At 38.2% G+C, this 10787-nt stretch overlaps 1 long non-coding RNA gene across 1 annotated transcript; it reads left to right on the top strand.

Moving 5' to 3' along the window:
* The first annotated feature begins 223 nt into the window (after positions 1-223).
* LOC308191379 lies at positions 224-3822 on the top strand. Its single transcript, XR_013947928.1, has 3 exons — positions 224-982; positions 1194-1439; positions 1546-3822. It is a non-coding gene; the product is annotated as an uncharacterized lncRNA (long non-coding RNA).
* Positions 3823-10787: the final 6965 nt, after the last annotated feature.

Genomic DNA, 10787 nt, shown 5'->3' with positions numbered 1-10787 from the left:
GCTGTGACACATCACGTACAGACAGCAAAGTAATACCAAGTTATTACCCTTTATAATTTCATGGATTGATGGAATTTTTGCTGGTTAATTTTTGACGGCTGGCTCTAAGCCACTGAGGAATGGCAAGCACTCCATATAATGCCAAAGGTTCACATTTTAAATGAAGATTTTTTACCAAAAATAATAGAAAAGCTGTATTTGAAATGTCTTGGAATGGGTAACAACAAGGGCATGTAAAGTCAGTTATACTCTTTAAAGATCCTGGGATGCTTCAATCAGAAAGTTTAAAGTTTAACTAGATTCTTAATGTACTGTAGGTTCTGCTGAACTTGTACAACTTTCATTTTGAGGCAATTTATACAGATACAGATTTGGAGACTGGTTTTGCTGAGCTCTAGTTCCAAAGCAATTTATGCCGCTTTCACTCTAGAAACAGAGATGATAATGAAGTGAATTCAGTGTTCTCTATTCAAAGGCCATTTAGTTCCTTGATTAGATTGTTTTAGTAATATAAATTGCCTACTGCTGGAAAAAGAATAGCCTAAACTTTTCAATCAGTTTTAACATGAGAACCAAGCCTGGGAAAATGTTATTAAAAAAAAAAAAAAAGGAAAGAAAAATGAATGTGCCTTCACAGCTCAGTCCTGTAATAATCTCCTCTGTAAAATTACATGAACTCTGTGTTCTGGAACAATAGTATAAATGAGTTAATTGCAGATCTAAAAATTGTTTGCCAGCTGCTGCCTATTCTGTTACCAACACCTGTTTCGGCTCATGCCCTCATTAATTAAAATGTGATGAGCAAGCAGGCAAGTTCAAAACATAGTGCTGACAATGTCTGTACAGCTGACATGAAATCCATATCTGTAGTCTCCATCCAAAGCCAGGAAGTAAAATATCTGTAGTGCGATAGAGAGATTTTTTTTTTTTTCTCCAGAATTGCTACGGTTATGAAACTGTTGATTAAGGCTACATTTTAGTGGTAAATTGAGGGTAGAAATCATGGGCTTTCTAGAGCAGAAAAGTGTGTCAATTTAAAAATCATAACTATGAAATATTACTAGTTAACCATTTCAAACATTTTGGGGGCATTAAAAAAAAACATTGGAAATGCTTATGCTGTTATCAATTTTCATCACTGACTATTCATTCACTTCTGTATTTTATTATAACTGGATAATATTCCTTTTTAGGATTTGTACTGTTCAGCAGCATTTTTGTTTTCTGCAGCAGAAGCCAGCAGACCTCCTATGACATACCTCATCTGTGTATTCACACACACATAGGTCTATGTCAGAAAAAATAGAAAGGAAGTCACCCTTCCTAAATCCCACATAAGCCAGGATGAAAATACCTCAGTCCCATCTGATTTGCAGAGTGGGATTTAATCCCACCTATTTTTCAAAGCTGATGAATCTAGTTGGAGACACCTGAAAATGGTGAGCATCCTCCTGCTCAGACTGAAACTTCCCAGGGCACATAACAGCTACATCTATAGGCCCTTGGGTATATTTGTCTTTATGATGGGTTCTGCTTTTTTCTTAGAGATCCAGAAACATCCAACCTAGACCACCAGGAAGCAGGACTTTGCCTGAATTCCCCAGAGAATCTCCAGGTGCTAAATATCAAAAGAAGCCTTAGTCTCACAACTTCTGCTAGCATCTTGTAATTCTTCTGCACAATCACCTACCTTTTTGTGCACTCAGCCATAACATGGAAGGCCTTGTCCTGATGGGGAATTGACTACTAAAGTCTGGAGGAGAGGATGAAGAAGTAGAATGTACTATGATAAATATGAACATATTCTCCAATGCAATTTGGTGCTGAGACAAGAGCAGAAACATCATGGGATCAGAAAAAGACCAAGCTGGAAGTAGTCTGATCTTAACCTGTTTGTTAAGGAACTCCGCAGAGGGGACAGAATTTGAGCAGTCCAGTCTTGCTTGGTGACATGTATGTGTTAGACCACCACTGGGTAAAACCAGGAGCTGAGTACTCAACCCCAGATGTGTCCTCTCACCAGAAAGTGACCTACAAACCACAGAAGAGCTAGGCACCTCCTAGTTGCTGTTCTTCTGGCCCTACTCCTGGACATATAAGGGGTCTAATTTCAAGGGAACAAGGAAAGAGATATTTATGCAGGATATCCTTAGGTATCCTGGTAATTAAGTTGAATTTCTTAGATGTGAGTTTAATCCTTTCTAGATGAGTAGAACTTAAAATTCTTGCTTCCTTAGCGGTAGGAGCTATGTTTGCTTTGGCCAAGCAGGCAACTGCCTTTATAAATATGTGAAGCTCAACAGATTCAGGTACCTAACATGTACCATTGGGTCTCTGCATTACTAATGTAAGAGGCAGAGAAAAAATAAGTTACACTGCAGATCTTCCAGAGTACCTACCCCTCTCCACTGATAGCAGAGTGATTGCCTAATCTTCCAGGTGTCAAATATTCAAGGGGACTGTAAGTAAATTGGGCACCCAATTAAAGGGAAGGTATTATATATAGGGTTATTCTGAGGCCAAGTCTAAGCAGTCAGACCAACACAAACCCTCTGCAAAGTCAACTCTCAAATATTTCTGGCACACAGGCAGACCTTGAGACACCACTTCATTTTCCTATCAGAATACAGGACACCCACCCCAATCACCTCAAGAAGAATGTTACCTTTCACTGTAATGAAATGTATTATAAAACCAAAAGAATCACCCAAAAATCATGCAAGTGCTGGAGGATCTCACTGATGGCCATACCACCATGCCAAGGGCAGGAATCACTATGTAAATATACCTTCAATGAATAAGATCCTGTCCTGAAATAATATTTCTCAGAATTATCCCTCCAAGCTTTCAATCAGCTCTCTGGTAATAATAAACTAACCAACAGAAGCCAGCTACCTGTAGACCATCTATATTGAACAAACTGACACTATGTAGGTAAAAAATGTAAAACTGACCAGCTCATCTACAAAACTCATTCAGCAGAATACAGACCATCAGAGAACCAACAGGTCTTGCAATCATACCTCCGAGGTGCATCAAATGTTTTTATGGAAGACACATAGGTAAAGCAAAAAGACTACTTGCACCTGAATGAGCTCACTCTGAGAACTGATAAATAGTAGAAAGAGCTGGGAAAAGGAACATTTCTTGCAAGGCAGTCATGAAGTCTCTGACCTCTCAGTCCTCATCCTTCAGGGAGAGGTACAAGACCCTTTAAATTACAACCCTAAGACCAAAACCAGCAGCATTGCACATACTAATTAAAAATATTTGTTTTGATATAACATAATCATAATTCCCTGGTAGACTCTCTTTATTTTGCACTTGAAAAGTATTATTTCTCTTTCCTTTTAGAGCAATCACTCCACCACAAATATCTTTCTGCTTTCTGCATACCAGGTACTTTTGTTCTCAAATAATCTAAGTGATTAATTGATCTAATTACTCTCTGAGCAATTGTTCTCAGTTTGTATTTAGTTTTGAAGATTTTTGCTTCTAATTTTAAAAGCAAACACTATGCTTTGTAAGTTCATATTCTAGGTTTTACTGCGCTATGAACATGAAGCAGTAAGTTGTAATCTGAAATGTGGTTTTGAAGCAATCTGATTTGGGAAGATGTGATACTATGGGAGCATCTTAAATTTAAACTTCTAGAAAAAGATGCCAAAGATATTAATACTTGTTTCTCCTTCTCGTGATGTTGCAATAAAATGTTTGCTAATAAGCACATAAAATAATGACAATTGCTGAAGAAATCCCAGCAGAGACATTTTCTCCAGAATTGTTTTGCCTTGTTTTGTTTTCTAATGTAAACCTGAATATTAATTTGACTATCTATCATGAAGCAAAATAAAATTATTCTATACTATGCTCACTATTTATTTCTTGTTTGTATGTTTTGCTTTTTTTGTTTGTTTTGGATTTTTTTCTCATGGTTTATCATAAAATCCTAGAACCATAGAATATCCTGAGTTGGAAGGGACCGACAAGGATCATGGAGTCCAGCTCCTGGTTCCACACAGGACCACCCAAAACCAGACCCTACGTCTGAGAGCGTTGTCCAAACGCTTCTTGAACTCCGGCAGCTCGGTGCTGTGCCCGCAGCCCTGGGGAGCCTGTCCCAGTGCCCGACCACCTCTGGGTGCAGAACCTTTCCCTAACCCCCAGCCTGACCCTCCCCTGTCCCAGCTCCATGCCGTTCCCTCGGGTCCTGTCGCTGTCCCCAGAGAGCAGAGCTCAGCGCCTGCCCCTCCGCTCCCCTCGTGAGGGAGCTGCAGGCCGCCATGAGGCCTCCCCTCGGCCTGCTCTGCTCTGCGCTGAACAAACCAAGGGAACTCAGCCGCTCCTCACACGCCTTGCCCTCCAGACCCTTCACTATATTCATAACCCTCCTTTGGACACTCTCTAAAAGTTTTATATCTTTTTAATACTGGGGTGCCCAAAACCACACACAACACTTGAGGTGAGGCTGCACCAGCGCAGAGCAGAGCAGGACAATCCCTTCGCTCGACCAGCCAGCAATGCCGTGCCTGATGCACCCCAGGATACAGTTGGCCCTTTTGGCTACAAGGGCACGCTGCTGGCTCAGCAGTATTTTATTTTATTTTATTCTATTTTATTTTATTTTATTTTATTTTTATTTTATTTTTAGTCCACAGACTTATTTAATCTACCTTCAAGTCCTGCCTCCAAGTCATTTATGAAAACATCAAAGTGAACTATCCCTAAAATGGAGACCTGCAGAACCCCAGTAGCGTCTGGCCACCAGCCTGGTGTAACCCCATCATTACCATTATCATTAGGGCTGTGACTTTTTCCACACTGTTGGGAGAAAAAAGATACACAACTGTAGAAAAGAGTGAAAAGGAAAGCAACAGACCTATTCTAGCAGGCAACCTAGTCTTTTTTTATACTTTCTTTTTAATTTTTTTTTGAATCATATAGCCTCAATGTGAATGTGAAGGAGAGGTGACCATATAGCTTTTATCTCACCTCATACCCTGATGTGCCTTAAACCAAATGGTGCTGATGAAGAGGCAGACAGGAGTCACCCGGTAAGTGCACACTGTTCTGAGCCAACTTATGTTTTGCAGATATCCCTTCAAACTGCGTTTTACACTAATTTTCCACAGCCAATCTGCATGTTGGCTGGCACCTAACCATTCACAACAGTAGGAGATATGCAAAGGAAAACAGCTCCTGGGGTGGATTCACTGCACGAAGAAAGAGTTTTTCTTTCATGTTGCTTCATAAAGGCTCTAGAGCTTCTTCCTCCTTTAAACTTGCACCTTTCAGATATTTACTGTTATTTTTCTCTCTTTTTACCCACATGGCTTGTACACAAGTAAAAACAAATGAAATTCCCATTTCCCCAGAGGTCTTTAAACCCTTCAGTAGCCGGCAGTACCAAGACTATATAGTAATTTTCTTTTTTCTTTGAATTTCTTACAATTTACAAATCTTTCTACCAGTGTGCCCTTCAGAGTCATAGTAATTGTGCTGTATTTTCAGTCTTAATATTGCTCCAAAGAGGAGGCATGAAATTTCTTCAATGGCAGCTGAAAATACAACGATGTTATTAGTTTTCATATATACTTCTAAAATTGCATTCTAAGTCAATAATGCAGAAGAAAGTTCTATTACAGCAAATAGGTGAGTAAAGAAGCATGAGGAAAATTGAAATTGCCATCTGCATATATTCAGTGCTAAGAACTTTGCCAGCTTTTTTTTTAAACAAATAGAATCCTCATGTAAAATCAGACAGAAAAAAAAAAATGTATGAAATTAAGCATACACCTAAAGTAGTTCGATTCTATGACTGTAAAAACTCATTAGAAAATAATTACATTGCTATACTTGCTGCTGTTGGTGTGTAACCATACTGGAACAGGCGACATTGGAACTGAAATGTTCTTTTAAAAGGTATTTTAATTCAAGAGCAATTATGACACAGCCCACCAATTAACTACAAGTTAGGAGGGTATGTAAGAGACTTGAGCCTCAAAGCATCTCACATTATTTCCAGAAGGTAAAAGGTAATCAGATGAGACCAGAGTTATTTGAGCAATTAAAACATCATTTCGTATATCTAAGTTGGAGCACTCCATCTAATTTAAAGAGAAATTATTTTTCCAAAAGTGCTCTCATTGAGTTGTTATATGAGAAGGAGACCCAAGGCTACCTTGCATAAGGGATTCTACCCTTGCTAATCCAAAGGCATAAACAGCACTCCAAGGAGCTCTCAGTTCAGAGAACACAGAGATTAACCTGAAAATGAGGAAACATCCATATGCCACACAAGAGCCTGCAAGACTCCAGTTTAGGTACTGCTACTTTATGCAGTGCAGATTCAGTGGTTTCTAATCCATCTTCCTATACATGCTATGAACAAGTATTACCTTCCCTGGTCAGAACAGCTCAAGGGATTGCTGGGGACAACTTCTCAGGGTACCTGGCCTATGGGAAAGAACCTGGGATGGGACACAGCTTTGAATAAATAAAAATATAAGAAAAGAAAGATTTGTTTTTTGTTTTTGTTGTCTGTAGATTTCAGAATTATGTATTCAATTTGACTTGCTGCATTTATGTGTGTGGGAGTATGTGCACATGCAAATGCAATGTATTAGGTGGAAGCAATCCCTAAAATTCAAACAGTTTATTTATATTGAGCTAGCAGGGATTTTCCCCAAGGAAAAAGTTCAGCTTTTGCTAACCAGTGCTTTTACTGTGCTAGACCTCAGCAGAAAATTGTGGAGTTTTGTTGTCCTTTTCAGCAAAGTTAGCAAATAAAGAGCATCTGAAAGTATGAACAGAACTTGATCTGGAGTATTCTACCACCTCTTTGCAATACTAAATTTCTACATGGTTTGGATCACCTCATTTTTAAAAAGCATTTCCTAATATTGTCCTTCCTAATCCCAGGGTGGTAGCCATTTTGGTGCTCCTGCTACTTCAGTTCCAATGCGTTTTCCTGTCCTGAGAGTTGAAGGTTGTTGCTGTAACAATCTGACATGGATTTTGTCAACCACACAATCTGTGATCTGGAGGTTTTAGAAGATAGTAAGAAAGATGTGGGGGGGGAGTAAGGGAAAGATATCTTGCAGGAGCACCAGTTTCTATGGCATGCGTGCTCAGTGAAGCATAATCATATACCTCATGTGATGACATACACTTTTTTACATGCAAGGTGTTTTTTTCTTTTCTTTTTTTTTTTTTTTTGCAATATTGCAGCTTGGCTACCCTGTACAACTCTGATAGTATCTCTGAAGGCTGTTGTGAGAGGAAGAGAAAGCACATTTACTCTAGATATGAGTTTAGGAACTTAGGACTGAATCTGAGTCCCATTCTTCCTAACCAAAGGCATCCATGTCATATTGATATAACAGACAAATGCTGTCTTACAATTCTATTGTTTCTGCTCCACTATATCTTTGAAAATATCTTCCAGGACCTTATTCCTTTGATAACTCATTCATTTGCTATATTCCAGCCTCATCTCATTTAGTATTTATGTTCCATGTTGGTTTTTTGCTTAAATAAGTTTTTCTTCCTTCTTGGTACTCATCTTATTGTTACTGCACTTGGAATTTTCAGGGGGCTTTCCTATATTTTCCCCCTATTTTTTTCTGCTTTACATATTTGGATTGCAATCACTGCAAGGCAGGATGTGTTCTTATCTGAATATATTCATATGTTATTTTTAATGACAAAGTTCCCATTTTGAATAGGGCCTCTGGGGGCTGAGCTGCAAGTTAATAAAGATGACAAGGAATATAGGCAATGAGGAATAGCCTTCCTCCTTGCTTGTTGCCCTAAAGGAAATGAGGTTGCATTTTTCAGAGTGCTTGCCAGCTATCAAAAGTGGTAGTTCTCCCTGATTAATTTATATCGTGTACAACAGAGGCATTGCAATTCCCTTCATTACTGACCTATCTGATAACATATCTTGATAAGAGATGGAGATGAGGTCAAGATGACCCTGCCACATTGCTGCTTGTGGCTTTCTCTTGAAAATCCATTAACATTGCCAATCTTTTTGAACCATCACCATTTTCTCAGACTATGTATTTCTACGCTGAACAATTAAAATGAGTAACTTCCAAGGTCATGGTAAAGAAATCTATCCTACTTCCTTGGTGGAAATACTACAGCAAACAAAACATAGTTTAAAGACCTGAACATGAACAAAAGTAGATTAAAAACAAACATGTGCCCAATGGAGTTATGAAAAAAAAATTCATTTGATATTGTTGGTACAGATATGTAAAACAGAAGGATTGGTTGCCCTCCAGCCACCACTCTTAAAGAAAGCCATAAGGTAACCTTATCACAGAATCTATCACTTCTAACTGTTTCTGTCAAAAATTGAAAGTGACTCAGGCTCCTGTTTTGAAATCCCAACAATAAAAACAAAACAAATACTTTGGGTCTGTGGTGCTTCATGAATTTAGCTTTTGACAGATTATCTTCAAAACAGAATGAGTGAACATCCACTTCTTTTGTAGCTGATTCTGAAACTCTGCCTTCAGAAAACGATGGCAGATTCTCAAAGTTGGGATTCCTCTGTGTCTTCCAGCTGCAAGGATGGTCTTCCACAACAGCATCTAATGATATTAATCATTGAGAAGTCCTGGACATAGCACTGAAACTGTTCGTGATCTAAATCCATTGCATGGTTGTGTAGATGTGCATAGATGCACGGCACACACCAGCAGTGCTGCATCAGGCAAATGACTTCCAGTGCTGTAAAATCCCGTGTACAAAGAGTTCCTTGTGTTATTTGCAATGAAGATTAAACTATCTCCAAACTGAGGAGAAAAAAAATGCCATATCTGAGGAATTGAGATATATTTTACTTAGCACAGGGAGTAATCCATTTCTACACAGATCACAATTTAATGGAGAGGTGATACAGCAGAAAAGAATTCTGGGTTACTTATGCACTACAAGGGAATAATAATCAGCAGTTTTAGAGTATCAGCAAGAGTATATGCTATCCATTACAGTTCACCAAAGAGTTTTGAGGTTCATTTTCTTTCTTAGGTCATAAATATTTTTTTAAGAACATTTGTATCATCATCTGAAACTCAGATCACAAGAACTTTTCAGAGACTCAAATCTCTGAAATTTTAACACATATATAATGGTGAATTTATTGCCTTGCCATACTCTGTAAATATCACAATAAAACTGATGTATCATTACATCAGGTTCTGTACCTAGTTGTGGCAACAGTTTCTGTTTAATAGGGGTTAGCAATAAACAGATTTAAAAATATATATATATTAAAAAATAGCAACTTCAGAATGATCTGCAAGAAAAATCTGTAAATCTGTAATCTGTAAAGTTTTACAGATATACATGATATCATACTTTTTTTTAAGTACCCTTTATGTATCTGAATTTTCTCAGGTAGTGAATAATTTGTTGAATGAATACATAAATAAATTGAATTTTGTCTTTAAATGAAAAGATAAATAAATAAAACTGTAGCTTAGCTGCCTGTGAATTGTACTTGCTTTCTGGCCAGGTCTTTACACACTGAATTCCTGGGAGCATGATACTAATGAAGGACACCATCAGAGTAGTTAAAAAAGAAGCTAGACACTTTCTGAAGTGTACACAGGTTTGCTTTAGATCAGTTATGGTAGATACAGCAACAACGAGAAAAAGATGAAAAACTAGAGTAAAATGGAACAATTAACCTCTCTGTGGGAAAAGGGGCAGAAAAACTACCTAAAGCCAACTTCAGGTAACTGTAATTCACTGTATAACTGTCTTTGAACAGGCTAAGTAGAATGACAAAAGCAAAGACTAATTCATTTAGTCTAGCAGCCTACCTCCCACTGGTCAAAAGTTAAAGTTTATGGCCTGTGATATTCAGGAGACTAAGCTAAGTGGCCATAATGAACTCTTCTCATTTTCAGATCTGCAGGTGCCACCAGGAAAGACACAGGTGAAACGCACATCGAAGCTTGTAAGCCTCCACTGTTCAATTCACTCATGGCCATTACCATCTCTAAGCATAGGTGATGTGCCCGCTGTTGTTTGTGTGCTGGGAAACTGGGAAAGTGTTATTCTAAGGTGAGACACAAAGAGCTACTAATGTACAAACATCCTTTGTACTGAAAAGTAAAACCCACTCATTTCGCTTAACCTGGATCTAGCCCTTACTACATCTGGGTTCAGCTCCAGCCTCAATCACTTAAATGTAGTTGTGTCTACAAAATAGGTCTCTAGTCAACTACCCAAACTTAGGTATCTACAGTGATTTGAGGTACCCAGGGGTTTTCCAGGCATCTACAGAAGAGGGGCAAATACAAGACCTCTCAGGGATGCATGCACTTCTGGAGTGGCAAGAGAAGATTTGACACAGTTTCTCAAATGCTACTAGCAGTCTCCTTCAGCAAGTGAATCACATTCTTAATCAGTACAGTTAATTACATAGAAGATGTGATTTATCTGACCAAATGTAAATACCTGCTTCAAGAAGCACATAATCCATCTCTTGGATCATTTGGTTATAACAGTTACAATTGACTATAAAAGTTAGTCTTCAGTGGCTTTAATGAGAGCTTAGACATGTAGACACCAACATTAAAACGTCTAATCTGGAGCTGAATCCTTCTTCCAGTTCTTGAGGAATCAGACAGCTCAAGCATAATTTGTGTTGTGTTGACAATTCTTTGTATCTTTAATAATTCAGCAACCTTTGATGGCTCCTGTAAAGAATCTCAGTAAAATGAATACTCAAGTTATTCTTAAATTAACTTCAAGTTTTTTCATGG

This window comes from Anser brachyrhynchus (assembly GCF_964034855.1).
Source record: "Anser brachyrhynchus genome assembly, chromosome: 3".
NCBI classification, from domain to species: domain Eukaryota; kingdom Metazoa; phylum Chordata; class Aves; order Anseriformes; family Anatidae; genus Anser; species Anser brachyrhynchus.
Note: the sequence above shows the minus strand (reverse complement) of the source record. Positions and strands in the feature narration are given on the sequence as shown.